The following is a 14,665-nucleotide window of genomic DNA, read 5'->3' on the forward strand; positions in this document are numbered from 1 at the left end:
GAAAGCACAGATCATTAGTAAACTTAAGATACTGCATATAAAATCCACCAAGTGCATGACTACAATGGAAAGAGCGGTAGCAGAAGATTAGACTGGCCCTTCTACAACACATCCTGACGTCACGTGTCTTTATGGGATCTTTATGGGATGTGGGTGAACACACTCACTGATTCCGGAAAATGTGAATGAACCAAAATCAAACTGTATTTTCCGGAATCTCTGTGTGAAAGGGGTTAGATAGAGAGAGAGAGAGAGAGAGAGAGAGAGAGAGAGAGAGAGAGAGAGAGAGAGAGAGAGAGAGAGGAGAAGGAGAAGGAGGCAGGCCTAAGGGAACATCTGACTGAGAAGGGTTCACAGACTGATAGACTGATTGATCGGTCGAAAACAACTTAAATTGTCAATGATTGATCTGCACGCAAAGGGAATTAACTCGAGTAAAATGAAACTTCACTCTATAGGTTTCAGAAGTCACTTAAGCAAGTCATTTGGGACCAGTAAACCTATTTGTAACTAAGTCACAGAAATGTTTTCAAAAGAGCAATAATTCAGGCAATCATGAGTCCGAGACTTCCTGTTAGATTCCACAACAACTGGAAAAAAGCAGCAATTTATATGGAACACAACACGAACAGTTCTCCGTTGTAAAACAAGAAAAATTGCAAGTGTGAAATGGTGTCAGCTAACCTTTCATTTGTGTAAGGAGAGCGTATATTGGGGTGTTTGTGAATTAACAAAATTCTACTGGAGTTCAAACAAGGCGAGCATTTGTAAGCACAGCTATTAGAGCTGAGTTTGTGAAATATCTCCAGCGAGACATCTCCAACAACATCTCCATCGAGACATCTACAGCAGCAGCAGCAAAAGCCACTAATTTGATCAAATTAGAATGGAAAGTGGCTAGAGTGACAATTAGAGTGGAAGTGAGAGCGAAAATGTCGAAAACATGAAGAAAAGAAAAATAAAAACCAGAGAAAACAGTGGGAGGAAAATGTGTCTTTGTTCAGATGGGGAACACAAATTACTTGTGCTCGGAGGGGCTGAGAAAGTTTTTGCTTCAGAGAAAACAAAAGTCTAATTTATCTTCATTATTTTAAAACAAGGCAACATTCAGAAATAACTCCTCTATGGGGGCTATAACAAAAGGGTGCACAGTAGAAAACTACAAAACAAAAGAGGGAAAAATTAATTACATGGCAGGGAGACGTTCACAATGATAAGGCTGACTGTGATGACAGAGTCTCAGAACTGTGACAAAGGACGCGCTTGCATCTACGGGACAGATGCAGTTCGACTGAAAGGCCACTGATCACTCATGAAGAGAAGACACATGACACCGTCCCTGCAAAGCCTTCTCCGCTGATCTGCAGAGATTGTGGGCTCTAGACTGTTAGTTACAGATCATGATGGCATTTGCGTGGGTGGTTTGTGCCTGGTACTATCCTGGTGGTTCCCAAACCCTTTTTAATGGGACCCCTTTTTTTTCAAGTCAGAAACAAAAAGACACAACTTTTCCAAATACGTCCGTCAGCCTAAAGTGTACTCGGGTATTGTACGCTCAAGCTCAGTGCATAGTATACTCATATTATGGGAGAAAGTGCAATATGTGCAATATGGTGAAATAAGTCCCGCCGTCTATGCAAAAGAGTCCAATTGGTAAAAACAGTCAGTGTCCTGAGACGCGCACTTAAGACACTTTAATGCTATTTAAGCATTTATAGGACAGATGTTTTATTACTGATCTTGTTTGGCAATAAGTTGATATTTTTGTATTTCTACGGTGGCTGAGAGAGCTCAACGCGCTGTAACTGAAGAAAACACATGCAAATAGAAAAACAGGCACAAATTAAGAAAACATCTTCATCAGTTTCACAATGTGTGCTCCAAATATTCACAACACAACCAAATACAGAAATGAGCTGTAAATAGTACAGACCACAACAGAAACGTTTCCAGGTGACCCCAATAAGTGACGAACCCGGCTGGGGCATGCTTATTGCTTGCGATTATCCCTATGCCCTACTCCCTTCTAAGGGCAGACGACAGAGCCCTTGAAGTGGGGACTTTGGAGTGAGCAGGGCACTAGTGTGCCATTATGTAGCTGTTTGGAACAGACTTGCTGAAGGGAGCAACGAAAGACAACGTAATTTTCTCATTATTTTCACCTGGGATGTTCCCATGACAACGCAGCACGGCATCCATCAGCTGAATAGCTGTTATTACAAGAAGTATCTTATTATTGCTGTTAACATAACTGTTGCAAATAAATATACATTTTATAAAAATAAAAACTAATTAAATATGCGTTATATAGGCTTTCGTGTGTGTGTGAGTTTCTCAACTTTAAAACTTTCCATCTCATCTTTCCATCTCATCATGCATTACCTAACATTTCTTATGAAACTTATTTAAACATAACATGACAACATTTGTACAATGTAACTGATGTACAGATTAACATTTTTCCCTCATGTTCTTTTTCTCTATCTTTTTTATTTATTTATATACTTGTTTTAGTTTTCAGCTCATTGTTCTTTTCTCATTTGTATTAGTACAATGTCATCAATAGAATACAATATACAAAATGTTAACAATATATTAAAAGTTGTATGTCATAAACATGTCATATCTGTATGTTTTGCACAAAAACTAATAATAATAATAAAATAAAATAAAGTAGACTTTGAGCTGTAAGCACGTCCCTGCTGGGTTCGTCACTTAATTGGGGTCCCCTGGAAACATCTCCGTTGTGGTCTGTGCTATTTGCAGTGCGTTTCTGTATTTGGTTGTATTGTGAGTATTTGGAGCACACATGTGTTGTGAAACTGATGAAGAGGTTTTCTTAATTAGCATGTGTTTTCTTCAGTTGCAGCACATTGAGATCTCTCAGTCACCGTATATTTCCCCATTCAAGTAGATAGAAGTTGGTCATGCATGTCTGAAATAGCCCACAGGCGTTGTAAATATGGCCACAGAGTGAACTGACTTTAGGCTTAGCAGTATGTACAATGCACAGATGGTAGAGCCATCTATTGTTCCTTTTTTGGTTGACAATGGTCAGCTTTTTCATGTTTCTGTGTTCAGACTGAATTATTTGATTTCAACAAGTGAAATGCAGAAAACCGTCACTCACATGGGATCACAGCAATTAGCAAACGACAACGAACCATCCAATCCAACGAACCAATCAATTCCAGATGGACAAAGTCAAGTCCAGCCCTACATAGTCTATTCTTCCCTATTGTGATGTATATCCGAGGCTTTTTGAACACAATTTCCATTTCATGGCGAAGATGAAGTAAGAGACTGTTGATTACAGAAACACTTAAAATTCATTCAGCATCAACGCAAATCATTTTTTAAAATCTAATTACAATTTAAATGTCATTTAAATTAGTGTTATATATCCTGCTATTTCAGAATATTGCATTATTAACTGGGATCTTTCCAGCTTTGCACTGGCTTAAATAGTGCCCTAGTCTTTGAAGCTCCAAAACAAAACAAAAAAGCAAAAAACCTTTATAAATTATAATCACTGACTTCCGGCAACGGCCATACACGTGTTCACGAGAGAGTCGAGTTCTGGTGGCAGAGTGACCTCTGACCCAACATGATGTAGGACATAGGCGTATCGTAAGTTTAGGTGAGAAATGTCGAACACGAAAGGGTATAGAGCATAACAAAATGGCGGTCATGAATTAGACATCTAAACCGAGTAGCTTTAAAGAAAAACATTGGAAGATTTCGATATAAGAGAAGAGGTGCTACGTCCTACGTTGGGTAAGAGGTCACCTTTCCACTGGAACGACTCTCTCGTGAATGCGTGTACAGCCGTTGCAAAAGACAAAGATTGTAATGTTTTAAATATGGATATTTTTCTTACAAAAACCCATCGCTTCGCTTCGGAAGGCATTAATTAACCCATTTGAGTCGTGTGGATTACTTTAATGATAGACGGTGGCTTTTTTGGAGCTTCAAAAACTCAGGCACTATTCAATGCCATTACAAAGCTGGGATGAGGCAGGATGTTATTTAATATAACTCAGATTGTGTTCGGCTGAAAGAAGAAAGACATATACACCTAGAATGGCTTGAGGCAGAGTAAATTATTTAGAATATTTTAATTTTGGGGTGAACTATACTTTTAACAACAAGCTAAAGCCAGGGTGGAGCAAAACAATCGGGATCTAGACTAAATATCCCATTTATTTTCTCCACAGAGACAATGATAGCATATAAATCCTCAAGACAGATGTACCATGAGCTCTGAGGTTGTTAAGTGATAGTACATGTTCAATTTGCATACAATACTCATAATTCTTAAGATTATGCCAAGAGCAAAGATAGCAGATTTCAAATGGCATACTTCTAGCCATTGAGATGAATGTGAATGCTGACGAATAGCTTTCTCATGCTACTTTAAAAATTTTTGGAGTCAAGTCTTCTGTGTGCTTCACGTAAGGAGTGTTATAATAACACAGAGTCTCTGCCTATGTACAGCATTCCAAATCAAACATTCCTGAGGATGCTGCCTATGTAGGCAGTAAACAGTAAGGCAGCTCACTAGGTTTTGAAGCACAGCACCTGTCACTCTACACTACACAGCTGTCTAATGAAAAAGGAAATCTCATGCATAAAAGCGAAGAAATAGGAACTTTTAACCACTCACTATAAAATCATACGTAGTGTCTAGTGTGTTGCTTTTAGCTCAAGATAAATCAAAAGATAGCCTGACAGCGATACTTTCATAGTTGTAGTTGTTCGCCCTCCCTCTTCACATTGTGCCACAGCATGTGGTTTATTGTGCAGTAAGTTCCAATCATGGTTAAAGGAGTCTGATACTGCCACTCTCCTTGATACGCTTTTCATGCTCACCCTCCCTTCTAGGCAGAAGATGATCTCTGGTAATCTGCATATAAAACAGTGCAGACTTTGGCAAGCCAAGCACAGACAGAAGTGTGAAGTGATCCCGCTTAACTCTTTCATCTGATGGTTAATTAGCGTGTAGAAGCGGCTTAATGCCACAGCGTCAGCCAAGGGAACTCACCCACTAATCCCGACACAAATCGCATTTTCTTCAGGGAGAGATCACCTGTGTCACTGCAGATCAAATGTCTCACTCTTTCTCACACATATGAACTTGACTATGAGCAAGTGTTTTTTTCGCCCGCTACTTGCAGTAAGAATGGAGTCATTGATGAAACCCTCTGTTGCCAACCGCTGGAGTCTCTCCAGCAGCTAATGTCTAATTCATGACGTCCATTTTAAACCGACCCAGTTCCAAACACAGGTACATGCTGCCTTACTGCTGCAAATCTTATAGAATGAATAGAGCATTCACTGCAGCTTTTTATTTATGACCTTCACAATTCGTAATGGAGTGAAATAGAGTGGAGTGGAAAGACATTGTATAATAGTTTGATCCAGAAATTGACATTTTTATGGATGTGAAGTGCCACTTTTCCTTTTTAACCCCCTACAAAATACAATATACTGTGATTTCTCAGGTGCAGATGCTAGATTCTGTTTCCCAGCATGCATGGCATCATGAATATGCAAATCAGTGACTCATTGTTTTAGTTTTTTACCGCTTACCAAATTATGTGCATGGTGTTGTCATGTGTGTCGTTGTCTTTGGGTTATGTGTCATGTGGCGTTAACTTGTGGTGTAAAAGACATTTTATCTTAAAGTGCGATTGCTTTGTGCAAGAAACATTAAGGACCACGCATGACAGACATGTGCGTGTAGCAGTTATTATAAAGCGGCTTGCAGAAACATCTCAGTTATTTGAATTATTATTCTACGTGTAAAAAAAAACACACACAAAAAAAAACAGAACAAGCTCCATCTCATAAAGCTTATACAGCACATAGCATACAGCATATAGCTAAATAAAAACAGATTGTGTGATGATGAGGAAGGATTACTGCAGAAGAAATTTGGCATGCAGATGAGAGGGACTTCAGCACTTCTAATATAAACAAATAAATAAATTGAAAACTTATAATATTAATCTCTCTGTCACGGTCACGTTCTTCAGCCTTCATCTGTGTGTGCACTTCATTCCCCAGAATCCTCCATGGCGCACACCTGCACTCACTCACCCAATCACCAATCATCATCACCTGCACTCCCTCATTAACCACCCTTTATATTCAGCACTCTCCCTTCACTCCTTGTCTGGTCTCGTCGATGTTCACATGACCCACAGACTTCCGAACACTTACCTGGATTCCTACCTGTCATTTCATCCTCTCCAATCCGTCCTGCCTGCCATCCTGTTCTGCCTTCAGCCCGACATCATCTGCAAAGAGAAAGAAAGACAAGGACATTACCAACCAGCTAAGCATCCACTGTTATTCTGTGTTTCTGTTACTCACCATCTGTCTGCATCTCCACACTCCCTGAAAATAAACTATTAACCTTACCATCTTGTCTGCATCCTCTGTAAAACCCTGACAGAAGACCAGACCACACGAAGCATGGAAGTTGCTCACTTCACCCTAACCCCAGCTGATCGTCTGATTCATTGTTTTCAAGATGGCTGCTCAATCGAGGAATATGTCGCCGGCTTTCTGGAGCTTTCTGTTGGGGTAAGCTGGACAGATGATGTCCTAAAAACAGTATTTTGGGGCGGACTGGATAACCATCTGTACCAGCAAGCTCCAGCGGAGGCAATCCCAGGCTCATTTGCCCAGTATCTAGATCATGTGTTGTGGTTGAGTGGCTCAAGGTTCACCGTAGGTGAGGTTGAGGACATCGCCACTCAACCACCATCTCCAGCCATCTTCACCACGCCACCCATCATCATCCGGAATTCAGTCACCAGCACTAGCGAGCCTGCATTTGACGCCAGTCCAGCCGAGCCTGCACTTCACGCCAGTCCAGCCGAGCCCGCACTTCACGCCAGAGCTGCCGAGACCAAGGCAGTAGGCGTCGTGCCCGCCGCCCCTGAGTCTATGAGCGTCATGCCCGCCGCGCCTGTGACTGTCAGCGTCGCCTGCCCGCCAGAGCCAGAGCCAGTCGCCTGCCCGCCAGAGCCAGTCGCCTGCCCGCCAGAGCCAGAGCCAGTCGCCTGCCCGCCAGAGCCAGAGCCAGAGCCAGTCGCCTGCCCGCCAGAGCCAGAGCCAGTCGCCTGCCCGCCAGAGCCAGAGCCAGTCGCCTGCCCGCCAGAGCCAGTCGCCTGCCCGCCAGAGCCAGAGCCAGTCGCCTGCCCGCCAGAGCCAGTGAGCGTCGTTCTCCCCGAGCCAGAGCCAGAGTTTTCAAAGCCCTCATCGCTGGTCCCGTCCAGCACAAAGCCCTCATCGCTGGTTCCGTCCAGCTCAAATCCCTCTTCATCGCTGGTCCCGTCCAGCTCAAATCCCTCTTCATCGCTGGTCCCGTCCAGCTCAAAGCCCTCATCGCTGGTCCCGTCCAGCTCAAAGCCCTCATCGCTGGTCCCGTCCAGCTCAAAGCCCTCATCGCTGGTCCCGTCCAGCTCAAAGCCCTCATCGCTGGTCCCGTCCAGCTCAAAGCCCTCATCGCTGGTCCCGTCCAGCTCAAAGCCCTCATCGCTGGTCCCGTCCAGCTCAAAGCCCTCATCGCTGGTCCCGTCCAGCTCAAAGCCCTCATCGCTGGTCCCGTCCAGCACAGAGCCTTCTTCGCCGCTGGTCCCGTCCAGCACAGAGCCCTCTTCACCGCTGGTCCCGTCCAGCACAGAGCCCTTTTCACCGCTGGTCCCGTCCAGCACAGAGCCCTCTTCACCGCTGGTCCCGTCCAGCACAGAGCCCTTTTCACCGCTGGTCCCGTCCAGCACAGAGCCTAGCACAGAGCCTTCACCGCTGGTCCCGTCCAGCACAGAGCCCCCTTCACCGCTGGTCCCGTCCAGCACAGAGCCCTCATCGCTGCCCAGCACAGAGCCCTCATCGCTGCCCAGCACAGAGCCCTCATCGCTGCCCAGCACAGAGCCCTCATCGCTGCCCAGCACAGAGCCCTCATCGCTGCCCAGCACAGAGCCCTCATCGCTGCCCAGCTCAGAGCCCTCATCGCTGCCCAGCTCAGAGCCCTCATCGCTGCCCAGCTCAGAGCCCTCTTCGCCGCTGGTTCCGCCCAGCTCACAGCCCTCTTCGCCGCTGGTTCCGCCCAGCTCAGAGCCCTCCTCGCCGCTGGTCCTGTCCAGCTCAGAGCCCTCCTCGCCGCTGGACCAGTCCAGCTCCAAGCCCTCTTCGCCGCTGGTCTTGTCCAGCTCAGAGTCCTCTTCGCCGCTGGTCCTGTCCAGTCCAGAGCCGCCTTCATCACTGGTCCTGTCCAGCCCAGAGCCGCTTTCGCCCCCTGCCTCTTCCAGTCCAGTGTTAAAGCCTGATATTTCCCCAAAGGAATTTTGGGGGGGGGGCTATCAGTCGTCTCCGCCATGGCCACCTGAAGGGTCCTCACCGCCGTGGCCACCCGAAGGGTCTTCTCCGCCATGGCCACCCGAAGGTTCTTCTCCGCCATGGCCACCCGAAGGGTCCTCACCGCCATGGCCACCCGAAGAGTCCTCTCCGCCATGGCCACCCGAAGGGTCCGCACCGCCATGGCCACCAGAAAGGTCCTTACCGCCATGGTCCCCTGCTCAGCCTGTATCACCATGGTCCCCTGATCAGTCTGCTTCACCTTGGTTCCCTGCTCAGCCTGCACCGTCCTGATCACCTCCTCTGTCTGTCCTGCCACCATCCTGGAGTCCGTACTCCTGAACCTGCTCCACCTTCCCGTCACGGACTCCAGGGTGCCCACCCCCCCTCCCGTATGCTGCCTTCTTCGGCGCGGGACGCGCCTTACGGGAGGGGGGAGTAATGTCACGGTCACGTTCTTCAGCCTTCATCTGTGTGTGCACTTCATTCCCCAGAATCCTCCATGGCGCACACCTGCACTCACTCACCCAATCACCAATCATCATCACCTGCACTCCCTCATTAACCACCCTTTATATTCAGCACTCTCCCTTCACTCCTTGTCTGGTCTCGTCGATGTTCACATGACCCACAGACTTCCGAACACTTACCTGGATTCCTACCTGTCATTTCATCCTCTCCAATCCGTCCTGCCTGCCATCCTGTTCTGCCTTCAGCCCGACATCATCTGCAAAGAGAAAGAAAGACAAGGACATTACCAACCAGCTAAGCATCCACTGTTATTCTGTGTTTCTGTTACTCACCATCTGTCTGCATCTCCACACTCCCTGAAAATAAACTATTAACCTTACCATCTTGTCTGCATCCTCTGTAAAACCCTGACACTCTCACTCTTATCCGTGCCAGTGATTGAATACCCCTCACTATGCCAATGGTGGCTAGTGAGGGTGGTCTAAAGCAAGGAACACACCAAGCCGACGAACTAGCGCTGATGAAAGCCGACTGTTCAGTTCAGTTCAAATTTATTTGCAAATTTACATAAAATATTATGCAGCGCTCGGGCCGGCTCTATCTGATTTCAAAATTCAATGAAGATGGACGCCAATAACATTACGATGTCCAGCAATCGATTTAAATAGTAGCTTACATGGGGTTAAAATGGGGTTTAATTTGTCATTTAATGAAATGTAGCCTAATACATGTTGTCAGTGTGAACACATAGATCCGCCAATGGAGTCAACGTGCATATGAATGGTACAGTGGTAGAGCGTTCGAATCCGCCCTTGAATAAGTTTTTTTTTTTTTTCTCATATAGTTTTTTTTCTCTCTTCAAAACGATTATGTTCATCAGTGGTTGTATATCAAGCAGGGACATGCAAACGTTTGAATTATTTTGTTATTTCAACAGAACAAATAGAGAGTATCCGCAACGGATTGAAACGCGCGTCGAGTGAATACAATGCAGTGTGCGCGCGAGCCACACGAGTAAACACTGTATCTGCGCCACTGATCGCAGCAGCAACGAGCACTTTGATCACTTGATTAAAAAAAAAAAAAAAAAACACATTTCAGCGCTAGTATCTTATTTAAAAAACGAACTAAATGAATGCTCTGCCAGTTAACTGGAGATGTTTTATTTAGAGAATTTGTAGAATTGGTACATTCAGGGGGGAGGGGGAGACGGGGGAGCTTTACAGGGGGTATGACTTATCTAAATGAGATGTAAATGAGCCCTATTGTCATTCCCAGAAGCGTGAGAACTTGCCAATCTTTAGAAGCAGATTTCTACCATTTCAGTTTTTTTGAGTGCCTACCTTCAAATGGTCACAACTTCTCCAAATATTATCAGATTTCCATGTTATACATCGTTGGAAAGCTTGAATACTACACTTTCAGAATATGTGAATAACTCAAAATGCCCCAGAACCGACTTGTGTCCCTACTTTCCGTGACTGTTCACATATAGCACATTTAATAACAACCATAGTTGACCAAAGTGCTTAACAAGGTCCAAAATCAAAGAAATCTACAATACAAAATAATCAACATTAGAAAAAGGTCAAGATATCAAAGCTCAACTTGAATTGAAAGCCACTGCATAGTAATGGGTCTTAAGAAAGGACTTGAATGTTTCAATGGTCCGAGCTTTTCTTACATTAATAGGTAGACTATTCCAGAGGTTTGGAGCAGCCACTGCAAAGGCTCGGTCACCTTTGTTTTTTAACCTGGATCTGGGCACATCGAGGAGCATCTGATTGGAAGACCTCAGTGCTTTGACAGATGTGTGGACATGTAAAAGCTCCGATAAGCCAGTGAAGCGTGGCTAAAACCGGTGTAATATGGTCACGCTTTTTGGTCCCGGTTAAAAGTCGAGCTGCTGCGTTCTGGACTAACTGTAACCGACGAAGGGATGACTGATCCAATCCAACATACAAAGAGTTACAGTAGTCTAAACGGGACGTAATGAATGCATGTATGACTCTTTCAAAGTCTTTGTGTAGCAGGTAGGGCTTGACCTTAGCCAAAAGTCTCAGCTGGAAGAAGTTAGTTTTAACAACAGAACTAATCTGTTCATCAAATTTAAAAGCACTGTCAAAAATCACACCCAAATTCTTGGTAAAAGGTTGAATATGGGAACCTTAAGTACCAACAGCATCTACACAGGCACTAAAATGTACAGCACGACCAAACACAACAATATCAGTCTTATTATCATTCTGATCCAACCAAATTTTGAGATCACTCAAGCAGTTCAACAAAGGCTGGACAGTGTCCTTCTCATTGTTTTTTGCAGGCAAATAGATTTGTACATCGTCTGCAAAACAGTGGAAAGAAATGTTATGTTTTTTAAAAATGGACCCTAAGGGCAGCATGTACAGAGAAAAGAGCATGGGTCCCAAAATGGAACCTTGGGGTACCCCACATGAAAGAGGGGCAGCAGATGAAGAACAATTCCCAAGGTAGACAGCAAAACTCCTATCTGACAAATAAGATTCAAACCATTTTAGGGCTATTCCCGTAATACCAACACTTTGTTTGAGTCGGGATAAGAGGATAGAGTGGTTGACAGTGTCAAAGGCAGAAGTCAAATCTAAGAGCCCTAAAACAGCAGATTTTCCTGAGTCAACCGCTAAGAGAAGGTCGTTATAGACTCTTAGAAGGGCAGCTTCAGTACTGTGGTGGGGTTTAAAACCAGACTGGAACTTTTCATAAATACTAAAATCATCTAAAAATGATTGAAGTTGATTAAAAACTACCTTCTCCAAGACTTTAGATAAAAAGGGAAGTTTAGAAATAGGTCTAAAATTAGACAAAACTGAAGGATCCAGATTTTTCTTTTTTAAGAGTGGTTGCACAACAGCATGTTTAAAAGAAGCTGGAACACACCCTGAGCTGAGAGATGCGTTAACCAAAGATAAAATACTGGACCCAACAGTGTTAAAGACATCTTTAAGTAAGCGGGCAGGGATACTGTCCAACCGGCAGTTTGCAGGGCGAAGCTGCTTAACTACGTCAGAGTGAACGTGTAATGTAACTGGCTCAAACTGCTGGAAGACAGCTGGGCATAAAGGAGGAACAGAGGGGTCACTAGTAAAAGCAGGGGATGAAAAGCTCAGGCCAGCAATTTTATCTATGAAGTGTTTCAGGAAGTTTTCACACAACAATGTGGATGGCACAGCACAGTCAGTTTCACAAGGGTTAACAAGAGAGTTAAACACTTTAAAAAGAACATGAGGCCTCCGGGTGTTATTAGCAACCAGGTGAGATAAAAAAAAATGAGTTTTAGCAGATTTAACTGCTCCCTGGTAATGTGTCCTTTAAAATTTGAAATCACACTTGAAGTTAGTCCTTTTTCCACTTTCTCTCAGCTGTTTTGCAGGCACGTCTGAGAGAGCGGGTATGGTCATTTAGCCAAGGTTCTGTTATCGCTTTAGTGCTTTTCTCCCTCAGTGGAGAAACAGAGTCAAGTATCTCAGTACAAGTAGAGTCAAAGAGGTTGGTGAGTTCCTCCACATAAAGATTACAAACTTCAAGATTGTACAGCACTGAGTCTTTAAAGGCAGCAGAAAACTGTGAGGCAGTTAGAGGGTTAATTGCATGCACACTGTGTGCGGGAGCAACAGTCGAAGTGTCCGAGCAGAGGACAACTATAGTAAATACAATGGGTAGATGATCCGACATACAAGTGTCACATATTTCACTAATGGCAACATCTAAGCCATATGACAGTACGAGGTCCAAAGTATGTCCTTTTTCGTGTGTCAGGCCAGTGACCGACTGCATAAGATTAAAAGAGTCAATAAGATTAAGAAAATCCTTAGACATAGGTCTGGATTCGCAGCACACATGTATATTAAAATCACCAACGATTAAAAAGCGATCATATTTTAAAGCAATCCCAGCCACAAAGCCAGCAAAGTCCTGAATAAAATCCTTGTTAAACTTTGGAGGTCGATACACCACTGCACATAATACAATCACTGGAAGATTTGTCTCAAACAGCTGCAGCTCAAAGCTAGAGCAGCTGTCAAACGGAATCTCCCGACACTGAAAAGCACACTTAAACAAGGCTAGTCCGCCACCTCTACCTGTGATCCGAGGGGAGCTGAAGAAGCCACATCAGGGAGGAAGAAGTTCAGAGAAAGGCGTGAGCTCGCCATCATGAAGCCAGGTTTCTGCTAAGAACATAAAGTCCAACTCACGAGAAGTGAAGAAGTCATTGAGGAGAAAATTCTTGTTGGCTAGCGATCTAGCATTAAACAATGCCAGGCGAAGAGTTTGATCCTCATTGGCTGGAGGCGCCGCACAATCTAGCGGGCGGAGGTTCGAAAAGTCCACACCACCTCGGTGGATCCGAGACCGCATGGGAGAAGATGGTGCCGTCAGCAGGTGGGCCTCGGAAATAACCCGTGAGCCAGGGAAAATGGGACGGAGCCAGCGGTCTCTCATCCCCAGTAAGCGCCCGGCAGCAGGAATGTAGCGTCCATCAGGACATGTCACACAGCCTTGAATCTGGCCAGCAAACCTCTGCGTTTTCAGCGTCGCCTGTAGCGTTTCTTACGGGGAAGAACAACAGGTGAACGGCGCAGGTGCTCAGGTAGATCTGACAGCAAAGGAGGAAGCCTCGAGGTCCAGCGGTCTCCCAAATCATGTCTTTCAGACAATATATCAGCAGATATTTGAATGTTGAAAAGTGTGTGGCGATCATAAACGAGCAAAGCAAAGACATCTTGACAGTATGTACAGATAAATAGGGCGATAGCAAACAGCAAACTAAGCAGACGAGACAGAGACAGACGGCTAGCCATGCACACCGGCGCCATCTTCGACTCAGTGACAAAAGTGACTGTTCTCAGTGACTGTGTTGTCGCCTCGCGTCGCCTGCGAAAAAAGCTACACTTGAACACACCGAGAGAACTACAGCGGACTGTCAGCTAGAATGCGTGTTTTGGGCCTGCGTGTAAATGAGACAACTGTCTATTTCTGAAGATATATTCATCTATATTCGTCATTCAAAAATGGAAACCGACGCTGCAGGCTGCAGATACACAAACCATAAACAAAGCAGTACGTGCTTACCGTTATCAATCCTGCTAAACACTAGGGGTGGGGAAAAAAAACGATTCTTCGATGCATCGCGATGCGGACGTGGACAATTCTGAATCGATTCACAAATGTCAAAAAATCGATTTTCTAAAAAATATATATATATTTTTTTTTTCTAATAACGTAATATTGACGGAACGCAAAAGGCGGATATATAAGCGGACGTGCAGTGCGCGGACAGTCTGTGGCGTGCACATAACAGACTCATGATGGCTGGGCGCCAAATTCGAACGGCACCTTCTTCGTTAAAAGCTAACGTATGTAAAATTGGCAATTTCATTGTTACCTATTTAGTATTTTTGTATGAGAGCTGCTTTCTGTATTGTTTAGTTTTCACATCAGTACACTGTGTAAACCGATCTGTTATACGTACGTTTTACTGCAATATGTGCAATTTCAGTCACAAAAAGTTACATTTTGACTGTGCTCTCTGCAGATGTTCATTCACTTTTTTTGTATAAGCTGTTTTTGATTGCAGTATACAGCAAACATTTCAAGTCATAACTCTTTATTATTTAGTTGTGTATAAGAGTGGCTTTGTATGTTACTAATTGAAGCTACAGTAAGTTGTTCAAAAATGTTCATTTTGTCTTCTTAATGATTAAATTAGACAATTTTCTTCTAGAAAGACAAGGTGTTCAGGTGGAAAAAAAACTTTTTCTTTACCTTGACATGTTTCGACTGCAACCTG

General features: G+C 44.4%; 1 protein-coding gene across 4 annotated transcripts in view; it reads right to left on the minus strand.

Moving 5' to 3' along the window:
• dpy19l3 (dpy-19 like C-mannosyltransferase 3) overlaps window positions 1-14,665 on the minus strand; it is a gene marked incomplete at its 5' end in the record, with an annotated part of 60,886 nt that overhangs the window by 24,543 nt on the left and 21,678 nt on the right. The window lies entirely within an intron of this gene.

Source organism: Scardinius erythrophthalmus (assembly GCF_964197995.2).
Source record: "Scardinius erythrophthalmus genome assembly, chromosome: 2".
NCBI classification, from domain to species: Eukaryota; Metazoa; Chordata; class Actinopteri; order Cypriniformes; family Leuciscidae; genus Scardinius; species Scardinius erythrophthalmus.